We start from the raw sequence: 25816 nt of genomic DNA on the forward strand, positions 1-25816 counted from the left end.
TTGACCTCACTCACCTTGACCACTCATGTCAAAGCATTGAACGTCTTCCTGCACTGCATCCATGTTCATGATGCTGTGCGCCTGGCATTGACTTCATCCCCCGCTGCCTCCCACTGCCTTTTAGGTATATGTCTGGAGGGCCTCTTGCCTCCCCCCAATTCCCCCCTCCTCCCAAGGATATAGGATGTCCCTCCTTCTGTCCACCTGTTGCACCAAGGTCTGTAGTGCATCAGCAGAGATCCTTGCTGCACACTCTCTCGCAGGCCTGGTACAAACTCAGATCGACAGATTGGTGAGGTCTGGCGTGCAGATTGGAGGATGTGGGATTTAGTAGTGCGTAACCTTTATTCAATGTTTTAACATAACTCATCAGTGTGTAAACAAAGGGATAGGACCTGCATCTATGTTTTACGTGTACGATGTCTGATCTCTGTTCAGACTCCGCGCAGACAGCAGACTGTTATTTTCAGCAAATAACAGGGACCAGCTACCTTTAAGAGATTTCTGAGAAACATCCTCCCTTTAAGAGATTGAGCTCCCTCTGGTGGTGGAAAGTGCGAATTGAATTGAATCCACGTGCAAGGCCTGGAAAGGAACGCTGATTGCAGGTAAGTGTTCGAGTGGGTCCAAACTTGCGTCCTGCCTACGCAGAGGCCACTGGGCGCAGGGTAACAGCACATCACGCTACCTATGCTCAAAAAAGGCCCCATGCGATTTTCCCTCCATAGACTGGTAAGTAGAGCAGGAAGTAGGGAGTAGAGGAAATTTACCAGGAATGAGGGACTTCAGTCACATGGAGAGGCTGGAGAAGCTGAGGTTGTTCCCCTTAGAACAGGGAATATTAAGGGGAGATTTGATAGAAGTGTTCAAAATCGTGAAGGTTTTTGAGAGAGTAAATAAGGAGAAACTGTTTCCAGTGGCAGAATGGTCAGTAACCAGAGCACACAGATTTCAGGTAATTGGCAAAAGAACCAGAGGTGACATGAGGAAAAAACTTTAATGCAGCGAGTTGTTATGATCTGAAAAGCACTGCCTGGAAGGGTGGTGGGAGCAGATTCAATAATAACTTTCAAAAGGGAATTAGATAAATACTTGAAGGGAAAAAATTTGCAGGGCTATGGGGAAAGAGCAGGAGAGTGGGACAAATTGGATAGCTCTTTCAAAGAGCCAGCACAGGCACGATGGGCTGAAAGGCCTCCTTCTGTGCTGTATCATTCTATAATTCTAACTGTGCTTCATGAGTGGTCATGAAGGATACTTATGAAGGGCCTCAGTGTAGCACAGGACGGTGGCTCACAGTGGGCCTCAGTGTAGCACAGGACGGTGGCTCACAGTGGGCCTCAGTGCAGTCCGGGACAGTGGCTCACAGTGGGCCTCAGTGCAGTCCGGGACAGTGGCTCACAGTGGGCCTCAGTGCAGTCCGGGACAGTAGCTCACAGTGGGCCTCAGTGCAGTCCGGGACAGTGGCTCACAGTGGGCCTCAGTGCAGTCCGGGACGGTGGCTCACAGTGGGCCTCAGTGCAGTCCGGGACGGTGGCTCACAGTGGGCCTCAGTGCAGTCCGGGACGGTGGCTCACAGTGGGCCTCAGTGCAGTCCGGGACAGTGGCTCACAGTGGGCCTCAGTGCAGTCCGGAACAGTGGCTCACAGTGGGCCTCAGTGCAGTCCGGGACAGTGGCTCACAGTGGGCCTCAGTGCAGTCCGGGACGGTGGCTCACAGTGGGCCTCAGTGCAGTCCGGGACAGTGGCTCACAGTGGGCCTCAGTGCAGTCCGGAACAGTGGCTCACAGTGGGCCTCAGTGCAGTCCGGGACAGTGGCTCACAGTGAGCCTCAGTGCAGCCCAGGGCAGTGGCTCACAAAAGACCACACTCCAGTGCGGGACAGTGGCTCACAATGGACCTCAGTGCAGTGCAGGACAGTGGGCCCCAGTGGGCCTCAATGCAGGGTAGGTCAGTGGCCCACAGTAGGGCACAGTGCAGCATAGCACGGTGGCTCACAGTGGGCCTCAGCTCAGTGGACCTCAGTGCAGCACAGGACAGGGCTCACAATGGGCCTCACTGCAGCGTATGACATCGGCTCACAGTGGGCCTCGCTGCAGCATACGGCAGTGTCTCACAGTGGGCCTCGCTGCAGCATACGGCAGTGTCTCACAGTGGGCCTCGCTGCAGCATACGGCAGTGTCTCACAGTGGGCCTCGCTGCAGCATACGGCAGTGTCTCACAGAGGGCCTCGCTGCAGCATACGGCAGTGTCTCACAGTGGGCCTCGCTGCAGCATACGGCAGTGTCTCACAGTGGGCCTCGCTGCAGCATACGGCAGTGTCTCACAGTGGGCCTCGCTGCAGCATACGGCAGTGGTTAACAATGGGCCTCACTGCAGCACACGACAGTGGTTAACAATGGGCCTCACTGCAGCGTACGACAGTGGTTCACAGTGGGCCTCGCTGCAGCGTACAACAGTGGTTCACAGTGGGCCTCAGTGCAACGTATGAAAGTGGCTCACAGTGGGCCTCAGTGCAGCGTACGACAGTGGCTCACAGTGGGCCTCAGTGCAACGTATGACAGTGGCTCACAGTGGGCCTCAGTGCAGCGTACGACAGTGGCTCACAGTGGGCCTCAGTGCAGCGTGGGATAGTGGTTAATGGGTGGTTTCAGTGCAGTGAGACAGTGGTTAACGGGTGGTTTCAGTGCAGTGTGGGACAGTGGTTAACAGGTGGTTTCAGTGCAGTGAGACAGTGGTTAACGGGTGGTTTCAGTGCAGTGTGGGACAGTGGTTAACGGGTGGTTTCAGTGCAGTGTGGGACAGTGGTTAACAGGTGGTTTCAGTGCAGTGAGCGACAGTGGTTAACGGGCGGTTTCAGTGCAGTGTGGGACAGTGGTTAACGGGCGGTTTCAGTGCAGTGTGGGACAGTGGTTAACGGGTGGTTTCAGTGCAGTGGGACAGTGGTTAACGGGTGGTTTCAGTGCAGTGTGGGACAGTGGTTAACGGGCGGTTTCAGTGCAGTGTGGGACAGTGGTTAACGGGTGGTTTCAGTGCAGTGGGAGTGGTTAACGGGTGATTTCAGTGCAGTGAGGGACAGTGGTTAATGGGCGGTTTCAGTGCAGTGAGCGACAGTGGTTAACGGGTGGTTTCAGTGCAGTGAGCGACAGTGGTTAACGGGTGGTTTCAGTGCAGTGTGGGACAGTGGTTAACGGGTGGTTTCAGTGCAGTGAGCGACAGTGGTTAACGGGTGGTTTCAGTGCAGTGTGGGACAGTGGTTAACGGGTGATTTCAGTGCAGTGTGGGACAGTGGTTAACGGGTGGTTTCAGTGCAGTGAGCGACAGTGGTTAACGGGTGGTTTCAGTGCAGTGAGCGACAGTGGTTAACGGGTGGTTTCAGTGCAGTGGGACAGTGGTTAACGGGTGGTTTCAGTGCAGTGTGGGACAGTAGTTAACGGGCGGTTTCAGTGCAGTGTGGGACAGTGGTTAACGGGTGGTTTCAGTGCAGTGGGACAGTGGTTAACGGGTGGTTTCAGTGCAGTGTGGGACAGTGGTTAACGGGTGATTTCAGTGCAGTGTGGGACAGTGGTTAACGGGTGGTTTCAGTGCAGTGTGGGACAGTGGTTAACGGGTGGTTTCAGTGCAGTGTGGGACAGTGGTTAACGGGTGGTTTCAGTGCAGTGTGGGACAGTGGTTAACGTGTGGTTTCAGTGCAGTGTGGGACAGTGGTTAACGGGTGGTTTCAGTGCAGTGAGCGACAGTGGTTAACGTGTGGTTTCAGTGCAGTGTGGGACAGTGGTTAACGGGTGGTTTCAGTGCAGTGTGGGACAGTGGTTAACGAGTGGTTTCAGTGCAGTGAGGGACAGTGGTTAACGCGTGGTTTCAGTGCAGTGGGACAGTGGTTAACGGGTGGTTTCAGTGCAGTGTGGGACAGTGGTTAACAGGTGGTTTCAGTGCAGTGTGGGACAGTGGTTAACCGGTGCTTTCAGTGCAGTGAGGGACAGTGGTTAACGGGTGGTTTCAGTGCAGTGAGCGACAGTGGTTAACGGGTGGTTTCAGTGCAGTGAGCGACAGTGGTTAACGGGTGGTTTCAGTGCAGTGAGCGACAGTGGTTAACGGGTGGTTTCAGTGCAGTATGGGACAGTGGTTAACGGGTGGTTTCAGTGCAGTGTGGGACAGTGGTTAACAGGTGGTTTCAGTGCAGTGTGGGACAGTGGTTAACGGGTGGTTTCAGTGCAGTGGGACAGTGGTTATCAGGTGGTTTCAGTGCAGTGGGACAGTGGTTAACGGGTGGTTTCAGTGCAGTGTGGGACAGTGGTTAACAGGTGATTTCAGTGCAGTGGGACAGTGGTTAACGGGTGATTTCAGTGCAGTGTAGGACAGCGGTTAACGGGTGGTTTCAGTGCAGTGAGGGACAGTGGTTAACGTGTGGTTTCAGTGCAGTGTGGGACAGTGGTTAACGGGTGATTTCAGTGCAGTGGGACAGTGGTTAACGGGTGGTTTCAGTGCAGTGTGGGACAGTGGTTAACGGGTGGTTTCAGTGCAGTGTAGGACAGCGGTTAACGGGTGGTTTCAGTGCAGTGGGACAGTGGTTAACGGGTGGTTTCAGTGCAGTGTGGGACAGTGGTTAACGGGTGGTTTCAGTGCAGTGGGACAGTGGTTAACGGGTGGTTTCAGTGCAGTGAGGGACAGTGGTTAACGGGTGATTTCAGTGCAGTGTGGGACAGTGGTTAACGGGTGGTTTCAGTGCAGTGAGCGACAGTGGTTAACGGGTGGTTTCAGTGCAGTATGGGACAGTGGTTAACGGGTGGTTTCAGTGCAGTGTGGGACAGTGGTTAACGGGTGGTTTCAGTGCAGTGGGACAGTGGTTAACAGGTGGTTTCAGTGCAGTGGGACAGTGGTTAACGGGTGGTTTCAGTGCAGTGGGACAGTAGTTAACGGGTGATTTCAGTGCAGTGTAGGACAGCGGTTAACGGGTGGTTTCAGTGCAGTGTGGGACAGTGGTTAACGGGTGATTTCAGTGCAGTGGGACAGTGGTTAACGGGTGGTTTCAGTGCAGTGTGGGACAGTGGTTAACGGGTGGTTTCAGTGCAGTGTAGGACAGCGGTTAACGGGTGGTTTCAGTGCAGTGGGACAGTGGTTAACGGGTGGTTTCAGTGCAGTGTGGGACAGTGGTTAACGGGTGGTTTCAGTGCAGTGGGACAGTGGTTAACGGGTGGTTTCAGTGCAGTGAGGGACAGTGGTTAACGGGTGATTTCAGTGCAGTGTAGGACAGCGGTTAACGGGTGGTTTCAGTGCAGTGTGGGACAGTGGTTAACGGGTGGTTTCAGTGCAGTGTGGGACAGTGGTTAACGGGTGATTTCAGTGCAGTGTGGGACAGTGGTTAACGGGTGGTTTCAGTGCAGTGGGACAGTGGTTAACAGGTGGTTTCAGTGCAGTGGGACAGTGGTTAATGGGTGGTTTCAGTGCAGTGTGGGACAGTGGTTAACGGGTGGTTTCAGTGCAGTGAGGGACAGTGGTTAACGGGTGGTTTCAGTGCAGTGTGGGACAGTGGTTAACGGGTGGTTTCAATGCAGTGGGACAGTGGTTAACGGGTGGTTTCAGTGCAGTGTGGGACAGTGGTTAACGGGTGGTTTCAGTGCAGTGGGACAGTGGTTAACGGGTGGTTTCAGTGCAGTGGGACAGTGGTTAACGGGTGGTTTCAGTGCAGTGTGGGACAGTGGTTAACAGGTGGTTTCAGTGCAGTGTGGGACAGTGGTTAACCGGTGCTTTCAGTGCAGTGTGGGACAGTGGTTAACGGGTGGTTTCATTGCAGTGGGACAGTGGTTAACGGGTGGTTTCAGTGCAGTGTGGGACAGTGGTTAACGGGTGGTTTCAGTGCAGTGTGGGACAGTGGTTAACGGGTGGTTTCAGTGCAGTGTGGGACAGTGTTTAACGGGTGGTTTCAGTGCAGTGTGGGACAGTGGTTAACGGGTGGTTTCAATGCAGTGGGACAGTGGTTAACGGGTGGTTTCAGTGCAGTGTGGGACAGTGGTTAACAGGTGGTTTCAGTGCAGTGTGGGACAGTGGTTAACCGGTGCTTTCAGTGCAGTGTGGGACAGTGGTTAACGGGTGGTTTCAGTGCAGTGGGACAGTGGTTAACGGGTGGTTTCAGTGCAGTGTGGGACAGTGGTTAACGGGTGGTTTCAGTGCAGTGTGGGACAGTGGTTAACGGGTGGTTTCAGTGCAGTGTGGGACAGTGGTTAACGGGTGGTTTCAGTGCAGTGTGGGACAGTGGTTAACGGGTGGTTTCAGTGCAGTGTGGGACAGTGGTTAACGGGTGGTTTCAGTGCAGTGGGACAGTGGTTAATGGGTGGTTTCAGTGCAGTGAGCGACAGTGGTTAACGGGTGATTTCAGTGCAGTGTGGGACAGTGGTTAACGGGTGGTTTCAGTGCAGTGTGGGACAGTGGTTAACGGGTGGTTTCAGTGCAGTGAGCGACAGTGGTTAACGGGTGATTTCAGTGCAGTGTGGGACAGTGGTTAACGGGTGGTTTCAGTGCAGTGTGGGACAGTGGTTAACGGGCGGTTTCAGTGCAGTGAGCGACAGTGGTTAACGGGTGGTTTCAGTGCACTGTGGGACAGCGGTTAACGGGTGGTTTCAGTGCAGTGTGGGACAGCGGTTAACGGGTGATTTCAGTGCAGTGTGGGACAGCGGTTAACGGGTGGTTTCAGTGCAGTGTGGGACAGTGGTTAACGGGTGGTTTCAGTGCAGTGTGGGACAGTGGTTAACGGGTGGTTTCAGTGCAGTGTGGGACAGTGGTTAACGGGTGGTTTCAGTGCAGTGTGGGACAGTGGTTAACGGGTGATTTCAGTGCAGTGTGGGGCAGTGGTTAACGGGTGGTTTCAGTGCAGTGGGACAGTGGTTAACGGGTGGTTTCAGTGCAGTGGGACAGTGGTTAACAGGTGGTTTCAGTGCAGTGGGACAGTGGTTAACGGGTGGTTTCAGTGCAGTGTGGGACAGTGGTTAACGGGTGATTTCAGTGCAGTGTAGGACAGAGGTTAACGGGTGGTTTCAGTGCAGTGAGGGACAGTGGTTAACGTGTGGTTTCAGTGCAGTGTGGGACAGTGGTTAACGGGTGGTTTCAGTGCAGTGTGGGACAGTGGTTAACGGGTGGTTTCAGTGCAGTGAGGGACAGTGGTTAACGGGTGGTTTCAGTGCAGTGGGACAGTGGTTAACGGGTTGTTTCAGTGCAGTGTGGGACAGTGGTTAACCGGTGCTTTCAGTGCAGTGAGGGACAGTGGTTAACGGGTGGTTTCAGTGCAGTGTGGGACAGTGGTTAACGGGTGGTTTCAGTGCAGTGGGACAGTGGTTAACGGGTGGTTTCAGTGCAGTGTGGGACAGTGGTTAACGGGTGGTTTCAGTGCAGTGTGGGACAGTGGTTAACGTGTGGTTTCAGTGCAGTGTGGGACAGTGGTTAACGGGTGGTTTCAGTGCAGTGAGGGACAGTGGTTAACGGGTGGTTTCAGTGCAGTGAGGGACAGTGGTTAACGGGTGATTTCAGTGCAGTGTGGGACAGTGGTTAACGGGTGGTTTCAGTGCAGTGAGGGACAGTGGTTAACGGGTGATTTCAGTGCAGTGTGGGACAGTGGTTAACGGGTGGTTTCAGTGCAGTGTGGGACAGTGGTTAACAGGTGGTTTCAGTGCAGTGTGGGACAGTGGTTAACGGGTGGTTTCAGTGCAGTGTGGGACAGTGGTTAACGGGTGGTTTCAGTGCAGTGTGGGACAGTGGTTAACGGGTGGTTTCAGTGCAGTGTGGGACAGTGGTTAACGGGTGGTTTCAGTGCAGTGTGGGACAGTGGTTAACGGGTGGTTTCAGTGCAGTGAGCGACAGTGGTTAACGGGTGATTTCAGTGCAGTGTGGGACAGTGGTTAACGGGTGGTTTCAGTGCAGTGAGCGACAGTGGTTAACGGGTGGTTTCAGTGCAGTGAGCGACAGTGGTTAACGGGCGGTTTCAGTGCAGTGAGCGACAGTGGTTAACGGGTGGTTTCAGTGCAGTGAGCGACAGTGGTTAACAGGTGGTTTCAGTGCAGTGAGGAACAGTGGTTAACGGGCGGTTTCAGTGCAGTGTGGGACAGTGGTTAACGGGTGGTTTCAGTGCAGTGAGCGACAGTGGTTAACAGGTGGTTTCAGTGCAGTGTGGGACAGTGGTTAATGGGCGGTTTCAGTGTCGTGGGACTGTGGTTAACGGGTGGTTTCAGTGCAGTGGGAGAGTGGTTAACGGGTGGTTTCAGTGCAGTGGGACAGTGGTTAATGGGTGGTTTCAGTGCAGTGAGGGACAGTGGTTAATGGGTGGTTTCAGTGCAGTGAGCGACAGTGGTTAATGGGCGGTTTCAGTGTAGTGGGACAGTGGTTAACGGGTGGTTTCAGTGCAGTGAGGGACAGTGGTTAACGGGTGGTTTCAGTGCAGTGAGGGACAGTGGTTAACAGGTGGTTTCAGTGCAGTGAGGGACAGTGGTTAACGGGTGGTTTCAGTGCAGTGAGGGACAGTGGTTAACGGGTGGTTTCAGTGTAGTGGGACAGTGGTTAACGGGTGGTTTCAGTGCAGTGAGCGACAGTGGTTAACGGGTGGTTTCAGTGCAGTGAGGGACAGTGGTTAACAGGTGGTTTCAGTGCAGTGAGGGACAGTGGTTAACGGGTGGTTTCAGTGCAGTGAGGGACAGTGGTTAACGGGTGGTTTCAGTGCAGTGAGGGACAGTGGTTAACGGGTGGTTTCAGTGCAGTGAGCGACAGTGGTTAACGGGTGGTTTCAGTGCAGTGAGCGACAGTGGTTAACAGGTGGTTTCAGTGCAGTGAGGGACAGTGGTTAACGGGTGGTTTCAGTGCAGTGAGCGACAGTGGTTAACGGGTGGTTTCAGTGCAGTGAGGGACAGTGGTTAACGGGTGGTTTCAGTGCAGCGTGGGACAGTGGCTTTCGGGCAACTCAACTAGAGTTTACACTACAATTGTGATAAAGAGACAGCATGAAGTAGTTGCAGTCGATATTTTTGGGTACAAGAATTGCAAAAATGGAATTTGTTTGGTAAAATGTTTGTAGGTAAGGAAAATGTGCTACAAGTGTCACAAAATATTTTAAAATTGGACAGAAATACAGTGTGCCATGTATTGTAGCACCAGTGAAGAGCTATGGGTTGTGGGCTCTTGGCCGCGATCCTTACATAGAAACATAGGAAGGAACATAGCAACAGGAGTCGGCCATTCAGCCCTTTGTGCAGTTCCGTCATTCAATTAGATCATGCCTTTTACAATTATTGAGTTCCCATGCAGCTGTTGGGAGTGCCGAGTGGAGAACAGAATCTTCCCGATGGGGAAAGGGGGTAATTGGAGGGAGAGTTATCTTTGGGTTGCTTTAATGTATATTCAAACAGCCACTTTAGAATGGCACTTAAGAAATGTCGTAGCAGGTTGCCCATCTCCCAGTAAGCCACCAGACCATGGGAAAGAACGAAAAAAATTGAAAAATATACAGAACACATCATGGTCACTCAGAATCTCAAAGACCGATAGTCAATATAAAATGCGGATGGTTTATGCCAACCATATGTTCCTATAATATAGAAACATAGCATTTTTTTTTACTTAATACCAATTTCCTTTAATTCCTCCTTCTCACTAGTCCCTTGGTTCCCTAGCATTTCTGGGAAGTTATTTGTGTCCTCTTCTGTGAAGACAGAACCAAAGTATACGTTTAATTGCTCTGCCATTTCCCTGTTCCCGATTATAAATTCTCCTGTTTCTGACTGTAAGGGACCTACATTTGTCTTCACTAATCTTTTTGTTTTTACATACTTGTCGAAGCTTTTACAGTCCACTTTTATGTTCCTTGTAAGTTTACTCTCATACTCTATTTTTTCCCTCTTAATCAATCTCTTGGTCCTTTTTCGCTGAATTCTGAACTGCTCCCAATCCTCAGGCTTGCTACTTTTTCTGGCAGCTTTATATGACTCTTCTTTGGATCTAATACTATCCTTAATTTCTTTTGTTAGCCAAGGTTGGGCCACATTTCCTTTTGTGTTTTTGCACCAGAAAGGAATGTATAATTGTTGCAATTCATGCATTCATTCCTTAAACGTTAGTCATTGCCTATCCACTGTCATGCCTTTTAATGAAGCTTCCCAATCTATCAAGACAACTCACTCCTCATACCTTCGTAGATTCCTTTATTTAGATTTAGGACCCTAGCTTCGGATTGGACTACTTCACTTTCCATCTTAATGAAGAATTCTATCACGTTATGGTCACTCTTCCCTAAAGGACCCCGCACAACAAGATTATTAATTAACCCCTTCTCATTGCACAATACCCAATCTCGGATAGCCTGTTCCCTGGTTGGCTCCTCAACGTACTGGTCTAAAAAACCATCTCGTACACACTCCAGGAATTCACCCTCCACAATATTATTGCTAATTTGGTTTGGCCAGTCTATATGTAGATTAAAGTCACCCATGATTACTGTAGTACCCTTGTTACATGCATCTCTAATTTCCTGTTTGATCCCGTCCCCTACATTACCACGACTGTTTGGAGGCCTACAGACAACTCCCACCAGTGTATTCTGCCCCTTGGTGCTTCTTAACTCCACCCAGACTGATTCTACATCTTGATTTTCTGAGCCAATGTCCTTTCTCACTATTGCTCTGATTTCATCCTTTACTAACAACACCACCCCACCTCCTTTTCCTTTTTGCCTGTCCTTCCTAAATATCCGATACCCTGGGATATTCAGTTCCTAGCCTTGGTCACCCTGCAGCCATGTCTCTGTAATTGCTATTATATCATATCCGTTTACATCTATTTGCACTGTTAATTCGTCTACCTTATTCCGAATATTGTTTTATTTTTGGATTGTTGAAGTTCTCCTTGTGTCCTGGCCAACAGTTCTCCATCATAGGAACAGGAGTAGGCCATTCAGACACTTGGGCCTGTTTTGCCGTTCTATTAGATCAAGTCTGATTTGTATCTCAACTGCATTTACCTGCCTTTGCTCCATATCCTTTGATACCCTTATCTAATAAAAATCTACCAATCTCAGTCTTGAAAATTTCCATTGAACCAGCATCCACAGCCTTTTGGGGGAGAGAGTTGCAGTAGATGTCCTTATAAAGAGATCAGCGAGTGGTAACTTTCCACTACTCTTTGTGTGAAAAAGTGCTTCCTGATTTCACTCTTAAATGGCCGAGCTCTAAATTTAAGATTATCAACCAACAGCACCAACTGGTCATTCACCTCACTTGCTGTTTGTGGGACCTTGCTGTGTACAATTGCCTACATTACTTTTTGAACTGCAGTCACTGTTATCAGTTGGATGTGAAGCACTTTGACACATTCTAAGTATATGATAAGGTGCTATATAAATACATATGTTGGAATTCTGCTAAGGTTCTCTGGCGTTCCACCAGTTCAATTTAAATATTGTTGCTACCACTTTAGTCCGTTATTAATATATTAGTATGTAAAGTACATAAATTGATCAACTTCAAGCATCGCAGTTGTATTTTTCATAATATTTAATTAATTTATAGAAACTCACAATGCGGTAAGTGAGTTGAAATTGCATTGATATAACTTGAGAGATTGAACTGGCATGTTACAATTAAATTAAACTCCCGTTCAAATTGCTACACCCACCAGATTAATTATAAGTAGAGAAACACGCCAGGGCATCACCATTTCATGTTGCTAGGTGTCTCACGTTTGATCACAAGCATGAGAACTACCTGAACACACAGATACATACATGCACAAGATCCTAACACACAAAGCAGAGCTTTGCCCAGCAATATTCCGGGATGACCTTGGGGCAGTATGGGAAGTTTAAGAACATAAGAAACTTCAATGGAAGGAACACTGCAGGTTCTCCAATGGGCGGGCGATCTGCTCCACCAGATTACTGCTCAGGCGGTGAAGGTGAAAATTACTTCCCATGTGTGATACTCTATCACGAACTTTCCTCCATTACCACTCGCTGATCTCTTTATAAGGACATCTAATGTAATCCTCCAATCTCTCTTGAAAAAAAACTGAAGCAATGCTGTTTAATATCTCTATAACTCTCAGTCCCACGTCTCAACTGACCACAAATCAAATAGCTTCTCTTGAAATCTGTTCCAAATCCACTACGCTGTGGGGGAAAAAAAAAACCTTTTTCTAATCTCGAACCTTGCTTAGAACATAAGAACATTAGAAATAGGAGCAGGAGTAGGCCAATCGACCCCTCGAGCCTGCTCCGCCATTCAATAAAATCATGGCTGATCTGATCCTAACCTCAAATCTAAAGAATACAAGAAGTAGGAGCAGGACCCGGCCACTCAGCCCCTGGGCCCACTCCGCCACCCACAGGGCCTTGACCGATCCGAACTCAGCTTCATGTCCAATTTCCTGCCCGCTCCCCGTAACCCCTAATTCACTTTACTTCTAGGAAACTGTCTATTTCTGTTTGAAATTTATTTAATGATGTAGCTTCCACAGCTTCCTGGGGCAGCAAATTCCACAGTTTCTCCTCATCTCAGTTTTGAAAGAGCAGCCCCTTATTCTAGGATTATGCCCCCTGGATCAGTTTCACCCATCCTTGGGAACATCCTTACCGCATCCACCCGATCAAGCCCCTTCACAATCTTATATGTTTCAATAAGATCGCCTCTCATTCTTCTGAACTCCAATGAGTAGAGTCCCAATCTACTCAACCTCTCCTCATAAGTCCACCCCCTCATCCCCGGGATTAACCGAGTGAACCTTCTTTGTACTGCCTCGAGAGCAAGTATGTCTTTTCTTAAGTATGGAGACCAAAACTGTATGCAGTATTCCAGGTGTGGTCTCACCAATACTTTATATAACTGCAGCAATACCTCCCTGTTTTTATACTCTATCCCCCGAGCAATAAAAGCCAACATTCCGTTGGCCTTCTTGATCACCTGCTGCACCTGCATACTAACTTTTCGATTTTCTTGCACTCGGACCCCCAGATCCCTTTGTACTGCAGGACTTTCCAGTTTCTCGCCACGAAGATAATAACTTGCTCTCTGATTTTTCCTGCCAAAGTGCATAACCTCACATTTTCCAATATTGTATTGCATCTGCCAAATCTCCGCCCACTCACCCAGCCTGTCTATATCCCCTTGTAGGTTTTTTATGTCCTCCTCACTCTCTACTTTCCCTCCCATCTTTGTATCATCTGCAAACTTTGATATGTTACACTCGGTCCCCTCCTCCAAATCATTAATATAGATTATAAAGAGTTGGGGACCCAGCACCGACTCCTGCGGAACACCACTGGCGACTGGTTGCCAGTCCGAGAATGAACCATTTATCCCAACTCTCTGCTTCCTGTTAGATAACCAATCCTCCACCCATGCCAGAATATTACCCCCAATCCAGTGATTCTTTATCTTGAGCAATAATCTTTTATGTGGCACCTTGTCGAATGCCTTCTCGAAGTCTAAATACACTACGTCCACTGGTTCCCCTTTATCCACCCTGTACGTTATGTCCTCAAAGAACTCAAGCAAATTTGTCAGACATGACTTCCCCTCCATAAAGCCATGCTGACTTAGTCCTATTAAATTATGTTTATCTAAATGTTCCGTTACTGTCTCCTGAATAATAGACTCCAAAATTTTACCCACCACAGATGTTAGGCTAACTGGTCTATAATTTCCAGCCTTCTGCCTACTACCCTTTTTAAATAACGGTGTTACATTAGCAGTTTTCCAATCTGCTGGGACCTTTGCTGAGTCCAGAGAATTTTGGAAAATTATTGCCAAAGCATCCACAATCCCTACTGCCACTTCTCTCAAGACCCTGGGATGTAAGCCATCAGGTCCAGGGGATTTATCCGCCTTGAGTCCCATTATTTTACTGAGTACCAATTCCTTAGTGATTTTAATCGTATTTAGCTCCTCCCCCCCCCTAGAGCCCCCTTTTTGTCCAGTGTTGGGATATTCTTAGTGTCCTCGACCGTAAAGACTGAAACAAAATATTTGTTCAGCATTTTTGCCATCTCCATGTTTCCCACCATTAATTTCCCGGTCTCATCCTCTAAAGGACCGACGTTTGCCTTAGCCACCCTTTTTCTTTTTATATAACTGTAGAAACTCTTGCTATCTGTTTTTATATTTTTTGCTAATTTATTTTCATAATCTATCTTCCCTTTCTTAATCAATCCTTTAGTTACTTTTTGCTGTCTTTTGAAGACTTCCCAATCTTCTATCCTCCCACTAAGTTTGGCTACCTTATATGTCCTTGTTTTGTGAATATTGTACTTGTGTCATAAGATCACATGACAGATACAAAGAAGGCCATTCGACCAATCTTTGCTCATCCTTCCAGAAGAACCCTATGGTACCATCATGTATCTTACTATTTTTAAAAAATGAAACCAGGATTTTCATCATCACCACTCTATCTGGTGCCCACTCCATGTCCTGATCACTCCATGTGAAGAAGAACTTCCTCATGCCAGTCCTAAATTTTACTGGTTTGAACCTGTGTACTCTTGTCCTTTGTCAAGATTTACTGCATACCTCTATGACATTATCTCTCAGTCACCTGCTTTCAAGGCTGTGCAAAGTTTCTGTAATCTTTCCTCATAACTCAGATCTCTGATGCTTGGATCAGTTTTGCAGCTCTTCTCTGAACCGTCAACAGGGTTCAAATGACTTCCTTGTGTCTTGATCACCAGAACTGGACACACAGTATTCAAGGTGTGGACCAACTTGAGCACTGGAGTTTGAGCAAGATTTCCTCTGACTTGTATTCAACAGTTTTGGCTACATAGTTCAGCATTTCATTTGCTTTATTGATTGCTGCTCCACAGCGGTTGGACATGTCGAGCGTCGACTCGACCAAAACATCGAGATCTCTTTCAATTTCATCCTGAGTGATTTTGGCCTCATTCGTGGAATTTATATGTCACTCATTTTACTTCCTATGTGCAGTACTTCAAGAGCAGTGAACTTAATGTACACAAGTGGGCAAATTAATCACAGGTGGCATTTAATATTGACAAGTATAATGTGCCCACTTATATATGTTGTAGTTCCCAAGCTGCGTCTTTCAAACTTTGAAGTGATGAGAAATAAATTGACCACAGTAAATTGGGCTGTGCTGTTAATAGGTAAATTTACAGATAAACAATGGGAAATTTTCAAGGGGTACAATACAGCTCTCTCTATACTCTGTATAAAGAGAGCTGTGAAACTGAGGGAGTGGGAGACCCGGTGAGTATAGAGAGAGCTGTGAAACTGAGGGAGTGGGAGACCCGGTGAGTATAGAGAGAGCTGTGAAACTGAGGGAGTGGGAGACCCGGTGAGGACAGAGAGAGCTGTGAAACTAAGGGAGTGGGAGACCCGGTGAGTACAGAGAAAGCTGTGAAACTGAGGGAGAGGGAGACCCGGTGAGTATAGAGGGAGCTGTGAAACTGAGGGAGAGGGAGACCCCGGTGAGTACAGAGAGAGCTGTGAAACTGAGGGAGAGGGAGACCCAGTGAGTATAGAGAGAGCTGTGAAACTGAGGGAGAGGGAGACCCCGGTGAGTATAGAGAGAGCTGTGAAACTGAGGGAGAGGGAGACCCGGTGAGTATAGAGAGAGCTGTGAAACTGAGGGAGTGGGAGACCCGGTGAGTTTACAGAGAGAGCTGTGAAACTGAGGGAGTGGGAGACCCGGTGAGTATAGAGAGAGCTGTGAAACTGAGGGAGAGGGAGACCCGGTGAGTATAGAGAGAGCTGTGAAACTGAGGGAGTGGGAGACCCGGTGAGTATAGAGAGAGCTGTGAAACTGAGGGAGAGGGAGACCCGGTGAGTATAAAGAGAGCTGTGAAACTGAGGGAGAGGGAGACCCGGTGAGTACAGAGAGAGCTGTGAAACTGAGGGAGTGGGAGACCCGGTGAGTATAGAGGGAGCTGTGAAACTGAGGGAGTGGGAGACCCGGTGAGTACAGAGGGAGCTGTGAAACTGAGGGAGTGGGAGACCCGGTGAGTATAGAGAGAGCTGTGAAACTGAGGGAGAGGGAGACCCGGTGAGTATAGAGAGAGCTGTGAAACTGAGGGAGAGGGAGACCCGGTGAGTATGGAGAGAGCTGTGAAACTGAGGGAGAGGGAGACCCGGTGAGTATAGAGAGAGCTGTGAAACTGAGGGAGTGGGAGACCCGGTGAGTATAGAGAGAGCTGTGAAACTGAGGGAGAGGGAGACCCGGTGAGTATAGAGAGAGCTGTGAAACTGAGGGAGAGGGAGACCCGGTGAGTATAGAGAGAGCTGGGAAACTGAGGGAGAGGGAGACCCGTTGAGGAAAGAGAGAGCTGTGAAACTGAGGGAGTGGGAGACCCGGTGAGTATAGAGAGAGCTGTGAAACTGAGGGAGAGGGAGACCCGGTGAGTATAGAGAGAGCTGTGAAACTGAGGGAGTGGGAGACCCGGTGAGTATAGAGAGAGCTGTGAAACTGAGGGAGAGGGAGACCCGGTGGGTATAGAGAGAGCTGTGAAACTGAGGGAGTGGGAGACCCAGTGAGTACAGAGAGAGCTGTGAAACTGAGGGAGTGGGAGACCCGGTGAGTAGAGAGAGAGCTGTGAAACTGAGGGAGAGGGAGACCCGGTGAGTATAGAGAGAGCTGTGAAACTGAGGGAGTGGGAGACCCGGTGAGTATAGAGAGAGCTGTGAAACTGAGGGAGTGGGAGACCCGGTGAGTATAGAGAGAGCTGTGAAACTGAGGGAGAGGGAGAACCGGTGAGTATAGAGAGAGCTGTGAAACTGAGGGAGAGGGAGACCCGGTGAGAATATAGAGAGCTGTGAAACTGAGGGAGAGGGAGACCCGGTGAGTATAGAGAGAGCTGTGAAACTGAGGGAGAGGGAGACCCGGTGAGTATAGAGAGAGCTGTGAAACTGAGGGAAAGGGAGACCCGGTGAGTACAGAGAGAGCTGTGAAACTGAGGGAGAGGGAGACCCGGTGAGTAGAGAGAGAGCTGTGAAACTGAGGGAGTGGGAGACGCGGTGAGTATAGAGAGAGCTGTGAAACTGAGGGAGAGGGAGACCCGGTGAGTATAAAGAGAGCTGTGAAACTGAGGGAGAGGGAGACCCGGTGAGTATAAAGAGAGCTGTGAAACTGAGGGAGAGGGAGACCCGGTGAGTATAGAGAGAGCTGTGAAACTGAGGGAGAGGGAGACCCGGTGAGTATAGAGAGAGCTGTGAAACTGAGGGAGAGGGAGACCCGGTGAGTATAGAGAGAGCTGTGAAACTGAGGGAGTGGGTGACCCGGTGAGTATAGAGAGAGCTGTGAAACTGAGGGAGAGGGAGACCCGGTGAGTATAGAGAGAGCTGTGAAACTGAGGGAGTGGGAGACCCGGTGAGTACAGAGAGAGCTGTGAAACTGAGGGAGAGGGAGACCCGGTGAGTATAGAGAGAGCTGTGAAACTGAGGGAGAGGGAGACCCGGTGAGTATCGAGAGAGCTGTGAAACTGAGGGAGTGGGAGACCCGGTGAGTATAGAGAGAGCTGTGAAACTGAGGGAGAGGGAGACCCGGTGAGTATAGAGAGAGCTGTGAAACTGAGGGAGAGGGAGACCCGGTGAGTATAGAGAGAGCTGTGCAACTGAGGGAGAGGGAGACGCGGTGAGTATAGAGAGAGCTGTGAAACTGAGGGAGAGGGAGACCCGGTGAGTATAGAGAGAGCTGTAAAACTGAGGGAGAGGGAGACCCGGTGAGTATAGAGAGAGCTGTGAAACTGAGGGAGAGGGAGACCCGGTGAGTATAAAGAGAGCTGTGAAACTGAGGGAGAGGGAGACCCGGTGAGTATAGAGAGAGCTGTAAAACTGAGGGAGAGGGAGACCCGGTGAGTATAGAGAGAGCTGTGAAACTGAGAGAGAGGGAGACCCAGTGAGTATAGAGAGAGCTGTGAAACTGAGGGAGAGGGAGACCCGGTGAGTATAGAGAGAGCTGTGAAACTGAGGGAGAGGGAGACCCGGTGAGTATAAAGAGAGCTGTGAAACTGAGGGAGAGGGAGACCCGGTGAGTACAGAGAGAGCTGTGAAACTGAGGGAGTGGGAGACCCGGTGAGTATAGAGGGAGCTGTGAAACTGAGGGAGTGGGAGACCCGGTGAGTACAGAGGGAGCTGTGAAACTGAGGGAGTGGGAGACCCGGTGAGTATAGAGAGAGCTGTGAAACTGAGGGAGAGGGAGACCCGGTGAGTATAGAGAGAGCTGTGAAACTGAGGGAGAGGGAGACCCGGTGAGTATGGAGAGAGCTGTGAAACTGAGGGAGAGGGAGACCCGGTGAGTATAGAGAGAGCTGTGAAACTGAGGGAGTGGGAGACCCGGTGAGTATAGAGAGAGCTGTGAAACTGAGGGAGAGGGAGACCCGGTGAGTATAGAGAGAGCTGTGAAACTGAGGGAGAGGGAGACCCGGTGAGTATAGAGAGAGCTGGGAAACTGAGGGAGAGGGAGACCCGTTGAGGAAAGAGAGAGCTGTGAAACTGAGGGAGTGGGAGACCCGGTGAGTATAGAGAGAGCTGTGAAACTGAGGGAGAGGGAGACCCGGTGAGTACAGAGAGAGCTGTGAAACTGAGGGAGTGGGAGACCCGGTGAGTACAGAGAGAGCTGTGAAACTGAGGGAGAGGGAGACCCGGTGGGTATAGAGAGAGCTGTGAAACTGAGGGAGTGGGAGACCCAGTGAGTATAGAGAGAGCTGTGAAACTGAGGGAGTGGGTGACCCGGTGAGTAGAGAGAGAGCTGTGAAACTGAGGGAGAGGGAGACGCGGTGAGTATAGAGAGAGCTGTGAAACTGAGGGAGAGGGAGACCCGGTGAGTACAGAGAGAGCTGTGAAACTGAGGGAGTGGGAGACCCGGTGAGTATAGAGAGAGCTGTGAAACTGAGGGAGTGGGAGACCCGGTGAGTATAGAGAGAGCTGTGAAACTGAGGGAGAGGGAGACCCGGTGAGTTTAGAGAGAGCTGTGAAACTGAGGGAGTGGGAGACCCGGTGAGTATAGAGAGAGAGCTGTGAAACTGAGGGAGTGGGAGACCCGGTGAGTATCGAGAGAGCTGTGAAACTGAGGGAGAGGGAGACCCGGTGAGTATAGAGGGAGCTGTGAAACTGAGGGAGTGGGAGACCCGGTGAGTATAGAGAGAGCTGTGAAACTGAGGGAGAGGGAGACCCGGTGAGTATAGAGAGAGCTGTGAAACTGAGGGAGAGGGAGACCCGGTGAGGAAAGAGAGAGCTGTGAAATTGAGGGAGTGGGAGACCCGGTGAGTATCGAGAGAGCTGTGAAACTGAGGGAGAGGGAGACCCGGTGAGTATAGAGAGAGCTGTGAAACTGAGGGAGAGGGAGACCCGGTGAGTATCGAGAGAGCTGTGAAACTGAGGGAGAGGGAGACCCGGTGAGTATAGAGAGAGCTGTGAAACTGAGGGAGAGGGAGACCCGGTGAGTATCGAGAGAGCTGTGAAACTGAGGGAGAGGGAGACCCGGTGAGGAAAGAGAGAGCTGTGAAATTGAGGGAGTGGGAGACCCGGTGAGTATCGAGAGAGCTGTGAAACTGAGGGAGAGGGAGACCCGGTGAGTATAGAGAGAGCTGTGAAACTGAGGGAGAGGGAGACCCGGTGAGTATCGAGAGAGCTGTGAAACTGAGGGAGAGGGAGACCCGGTGAGTATAGAGAGAGCTGTGAAACTGAGGGAGAGGGAGACCCGGTGAGTATGGAGGGAGCTGTGAAACTGAGGGAGAGGGAGACCCGGTGAGTATAGAGAGAGCTGTGAAACTGAGGGAGAGGGAGACCCGGTGAGTATAGAGAGAGCTGTGAAACTGAGGGAGAGGGAGACCCGGTGAGTATAGAGGGAGCTGTGAAACTGAGGGAATGGCACGAGAGTGGAATTTTAAAAATCAAGAAAAAGTCAAGAAGAGACATCACAACACAAGGAGGAGCACCGAGGGTAAGTCAGTAAATATTTAGTTTATTGATTAGTTGTTTTAGTGGTTATTGTTCTTCGTGGTTAATGTCTTTAGTGGTTGGTTAGTGATTTTCGTGGTGAGAATTTTAGTGTTAACTAAACAGTAAATTGCCTTAAAGCTAAACAAACAGTTTAAATAAGTATCAGGAGTTTGGAAGTAAATTGAAAAGCAGGACCTCCAGGGTGGTAACCTCAAGATTATTACCTTTGCCATGTGCAAACTGGCAGAGGGTCAAACAGATCAGGAAAGTAAACATGTGGCTGAAGGATTGGTGTGGGAAAGAGGGGTTCCTTTTCGTGGGACACTGGCACCAAGACTGGGACAGGAAGGAACTGTACTGATGGGACGGGCTGCACCTGAACCAGGCTGGGACCAAGGTCCTCGCGGAAAGGATAAACAGGGTGGTTATTAAGACTTTAAACCGATAATGGTGGGGGGCATGGTTCAGGCAAAAATATTAGTAAAAAAGGTAAAACAAGAAATAAGGACCAGAGTAAAGTCCAGGCCAGTGTAGAAACCATAAGTACTCCAGGTCTGCGAAACAATAAAATAACTGAAATAAGCACAGTGGGAGTGATAAATAAGAAAAATGATGAGGTAAAAAGTGTAAAAGTAAAAGGAACAACGACTAAAGACGATTTAAACTGCCTGTACAGCAATATACACAGCGTCCGAAATAAAACGGGGGAACTGGAGGCAATAATCCGAAGCAAGGAGCCAGACATTGTAGGAATAACTGAAACATGGCTACATAAAGGACAGGACTGGAAACTAAATATTGCAGATTATAACATAATCAGAAAGGACAGGGAAGGAAGGGGGTGGAGTAGCTGCACCAATTAGGGATAACATAATGGCAGTAGAAAAAAAGGAATATAACAGAAGAATAGAAACAGAATCCACATGGATTGAAATGAAAGATAAGAAGGGATCGATCACACTAACCATAGTATCATAGCAGATAGAGCACTCGGAGGCCTTTGCTGGCTCTTTGAAAGAGGTATCCAATTAGTCCCATTCCCCTTTCAATATTCTGCCTTCAAGTATTTATCCAATTCCGTTTTGAAAGTTACTATTGAATCTGCTTCCACCACCCATTCAGGCTGTACATTCGAAATCATTACAACTCACTGCATAAAAATGTTTCCTCATGTCGTCTCTGGCTCTTTTGCCGATCACCTTAAATCTGTGTCCTCTGGTTGTCGACCCTTTTGTCACTGGAAACAGTTTCTCCTTATTTACTCTGTCGAAACCATTCATGATTTTGAACACCTCTATCAAATCTCCACTTAACATTCTCTGTTCCAAGGAGAACAACCCCAGCTTCTCCAGTCTCTCCATGTAACTGAAGTCTCTTATTCCTGACACCATTCTAGTAAATCTCTTCTGCACCCTCTCTAAGACCTTGACATCCTTCCTAAAGTGTGGTACCCAGAATTGAACACAATACTCCAGCTGAGGCCTAACCAGTGTTTTATAAAGGTTTAGTATAACTTCCTTGCTTTTGTACTCTATGCCTCTTTTCACAAAGCCCAGGATCCCATATGCTTTTTTAACAGCCTTCTCAACTTGTCCCACCACCTTCAAAGATTTGTGTCTGTCCAGCCCAAGGTCCCTTTGTTCTTGCACCCCCTTAAAATTGTACCATTTAGTTTATATTGCCTATCCTCATTCTTCCTACCAAAATGCATCACGTCACACTTTTCTGTGTTAAATTTCATCTGCCATGCGTCTGCCCATTTCACCAGTCTGTCGATGTCCTCCTGAAGTCTGTTACTATCCCCCACATTGTTTACTACATTTCCAAGTTTTCATAAGAACATAAGAAATAGGAACAGGAGTAGGCCATATGGCCCCTCGAGCCTGCTTTGCCATTTAATAAGATCCCTGCTGATCTTCGACCTCAACTCCACTTTCCCACCCGATCCCCAAATCGCTTAATTCCCCTAGAGTCCAAAAATCTATCTATCTCAGCCTTGAATACACTCTATGACTCAGCATCCGCAGCCCTCTGGAGTAGAGAAATCCAAAGACTCACAGCCCTCTGAGTGAAGAAATTCCTCCTCATCTCAGTCCTAAATGGCCGACCCCTTATCCTGCAACTATGCTCCCTGGTTCTAGACTCTCCAGCCAGGGGAAACAATCTCTCAGCACCTACCCTGTCAAGTCCCTTCAGAATCTTATATGTTTCAATGAGATCACCTCTCGTTCTTCTAAACTCCAGAGAATATAGGCCCATTCTGCTCAATCTCTTCTCATAGGACAACCCTCTCATCCCAGGAATTAATTTAGTGAACCTTAGTTGCACCCCCTCTAAGGCAAGTATATCCTTCCTTAGGTACGGAGACCAAAACTGTACACAGTACTTTAGGTGAGGTCTCACCAAAGCCCTGCACAATTGTAGTACATATGAACATACGAATTAAGAGCAGGAGTAGGCCATTCGGCCTCTCGAGCCTGCTCTGCCATTTAATAAGATCATGGCTGATCTGATTGTGACCTCGACCCTACTTTCCCGTCTACCTACTATAACCTTTGACTCCCTTGTTAAACATATTCAATGACCCTGCCTCCACCACTCACTGGGGAAGAGAGTTCCACAGACTCACGACCCTCAGAGAAAAAATTTCCCCTCATCTCCGTCTTAAATGGGAGACCCCTTATTTTTAAACTGTGTCCCCTAGTTCTAGTCTCTCCCACAAGGGAAAACATCCTTTCAGCATCTACCCCTTCTCGTCCCCTCAGGATCTTATATGTTTCAATAAGATCACCTCTCATTCTTCTAAACGCCATGTATACAGGCCCAACTTGTCCAACCTTGCCTCATAAAATAACCCCCTCATCCCAGGAATCAGTCGAGTGAACCTTCTCTGATTTGCCTCTAAAGCAATTATATCCTTTCATAAATAAGGAGACCAAAACTGCACACACTATTCTAAATGTGGTCTCACCAATGCCCTGTACAACTGTAGCAAAACATCTCTACTTTTATATTCCATTCCCCTTGCAATAAATGACAACATGCCATTTGCCCTCCAATCTGCTTGCTGTACCTGCATACAAACTTTCTGTGTTTCTTGTACGAGGACACCGAAATCTCTCTGAACACCAACATTTAATAGTTTCTCTCCATTTAAAAAATATTCTGTTTTTCTATCCTTTCTACCAAAGTGAATAACCTCACATTTCCCCACATTATACTCCATCTGCCACCTTCTCGCCCACTCACTTAACCTGTCTATATCCCTTTGCAGACCCTTTGTGTCCTCCTCACAGCTTACTTTCCCACCTAGCTTTGTATCATCAGCAAACTTGGATACATTACACTCGGTCCCTTCATCCAAGTCATTAATATAGATTGTAAATAGCTGAGGCCCAAGCACTGATCCTTGCAGCACCCCACTAGTTACAGCCCGCTAACCTGAGAATAACCTGTTTATCCCTACTCTCTGTTTTCTGTCCGTTAACCAATCCTCTATCCATGCTAATATATTACCCCCAACCACATGAGCCCTTACCTTGTGTAACAACCTTTTATGTAGCATCTTACCGAATGCTTTTTGAAAATCCAAATATACTACATCTACCGGTTCCCCTTTATCTACCCTGCTAGTTACATCCTCAAAAAACTCTAAAAAATTTATCAAACATGGTTTCCCTTTCATAAAATCATGCTGACTCTACGTAATCAGATTATGATTTTCTAAGTGCCCTGTTACCACTTCCTTAATAATGGATTCCAGCATTTTCCCAACAACTGATGTCAGGCTAACTGGTCTGTAGTTCCCTGTTTTCTCTCTCCCTCCTTTCTTGAATAGCGAGGTTACATTTGCTACCTTCCAATAGCTGGGACCATTCTAGAATCTAGGTCATCTGCAAACTTTGAAATTATACCCTCTATACCCAAATCCAGGTCATTTATATATATCAAAAAGAGCAGTGGTCCTAATACTGACCCCTGGAGAACAGCACTGTATACTTCCCTCCAGTCTGAAAAATAACCATTCACCGCTACTCTCTGCTTTCTGTCCCCTAGCCAATTTTGTATCCACACTACCACTGTCCCTTTAATCCCATGGGTTTTAATTTTGCTAACAAGTCTATTATGTGGTACTTTACCAAATGCCTTTTGAAAGTCCACATACACATCAACCCTCTCCATTACTTCATCAAAGAACTCAATCAAGTTAGTCAAACACGATTTTCCTTTAACAAATCCCTGCTGACTTTCGCCCATACTTTTCCAAGTGCCAATTTATTTTGTCCCGGATTATTTTCTACAAAAGTTTCCCCACCACCGTTAGGCTGACTGGCCTGTATTTTCCAGATTTATCCCTCTCCCCTTTTTTGAACAGGGTTGTAACATTTTCAATCCTCCAGTCCTCTGGCACCATCCCCATATGTAAGGAGGATTGGAAGATTGTGGCCAGAGCCTCCACTACTTCCACCCATACTTCCCTCAGTAATAGGATGCATCTCATCTGGATCGAGTGACTTTTCTACTTTTGAGTACTGCCAACCTTTTAAGTACCTCCTCTTTATCTATTTCTATCCTACTACCTCCTATCGGTACTACCTCCTCCTTTACTGCTACATTGGCAGCATCCTCTTCTCTAGTGACGACCGATGCGAAGTATTCATTTAGTGCTCAGCCATGCCCTCTGCCTCCACAAGATCTCCTTTTTTGTTGCTAATCGGTCTCACGCTTCCTTTGACTACCCTTTTACTATTTATATGTTTATAAAATACTTTTGGGTTCCATTTTATGTTAGCCACTAATCTATTCTCATCCAGGACAAAGCAGCCCACTTGATTGGCACCCCATCTACCACCCTAAACATTCACTCCCTTCACCACCGGCACACTGTGGCTGCAGTGTGTACCATCCACAGGATGCACTGCAGCAACTCGCCAAGGCTTCTTCGACAGCACCTCCCAAACCCGCGACCTCTACCACCTAGAAGGACAAGAGCAGCAGGTACATGGGAACAATACCACTTGCACGTTCCCCTCCAAGTCACACACTATACCGACTTGGAAATAGATCGCTGTTCCTTCATCGTTGCTGGGTCAAAATCCTGGAACTCCCTTCCTAACAGCACTATGGGAGAACCTTCACCACACAGACTGCAGCGGTTCAAGAAGGCGGCTCATCACCATCTTCTCAAGGGCAATTAGGGATGGGCAATAAATGCTGGCCTCGCCAGCGACGCCCACATCCCATGAACAAATAAAAAAAACTCTCTTTGCCCCTCTTATTCCCTTTTTTAAAATCTCCTCTGTATCCAGCCTGGTTCTCTACTGTATTATGAACCTTACATATAATAGGGGTATACTACAGACCACCTAATCGTGGAAAGGAGGTAGAGGAAGAAATATGTAAGCAAATATGTGAAATGAGTAAAGAGCATAGAATAATAATTATGGGAGATTTAACTACCCCCAAATAAACTGGCAAGAAGAGGTAGGTAGAGGGGTGCAGGGAATGGAGTTTTTACAATGTGTTCAGGAATCATTTCTCACCCAGTATGTAAAACGCCCAACAAGGGAGGAAGCACTGCTGGATCCAGTAATGGGAAATGAACGAGAACAGATAAGAGAAGCATGGGGAACATCTAGTCAATAGTGATCACAACATAATAAGGTTTAAGATAAAGATTGAAAAGGACCTAAGTGAGACAAAGACCAAAATAATAAATTGGAAAGAAAGCTGATTTTGAGGGGATGAGAATGGAAGTAGGAAAAATAAACTGGAAAATTTACTGACAAACAAAGAATTAGAACAGCAGTGGGAAACATTTAAAAACAGTGATCAAGAGTGTCCAGGAGAAATATATGCCACTAAAAAGCAAGAACCAACTAGCCAGTAATGATG

At 48.3% G+C, this 25816-nt stretch overlaps 1 protein-coding gene across 15 annotated transcripts in view; it reads right to left on the reverse strand.

The window, feature by feature from the left end:
- The window catches only part of LOC137321665 (regulating synaptic membrane exocytosis protein 1-like), a 984914-nt gene that overhangs the window by 254029 nt on the left and 705069 nt on the right, over positions 1 to 25816 (reverse strand). The gene's annotated exons all lie outside the window — the stretch shown is intronic.

The sequence above is a fragment of the Heptranchias perlo genome, chromosome 5, assembly GCF_035084215.1.
Source record: "Heptranchias perlo isolate sHepPer1 chromosome 5, sHepPer1.hap1, whole genome shotgun sequence".
Classification (NCBI taxonomy): Eukaryota; Metazoa; Chordata; class Chondrichthyes; order Hexanchiformes; family Hexanchidae; genus Heptranchias; species Heptranchias perlo.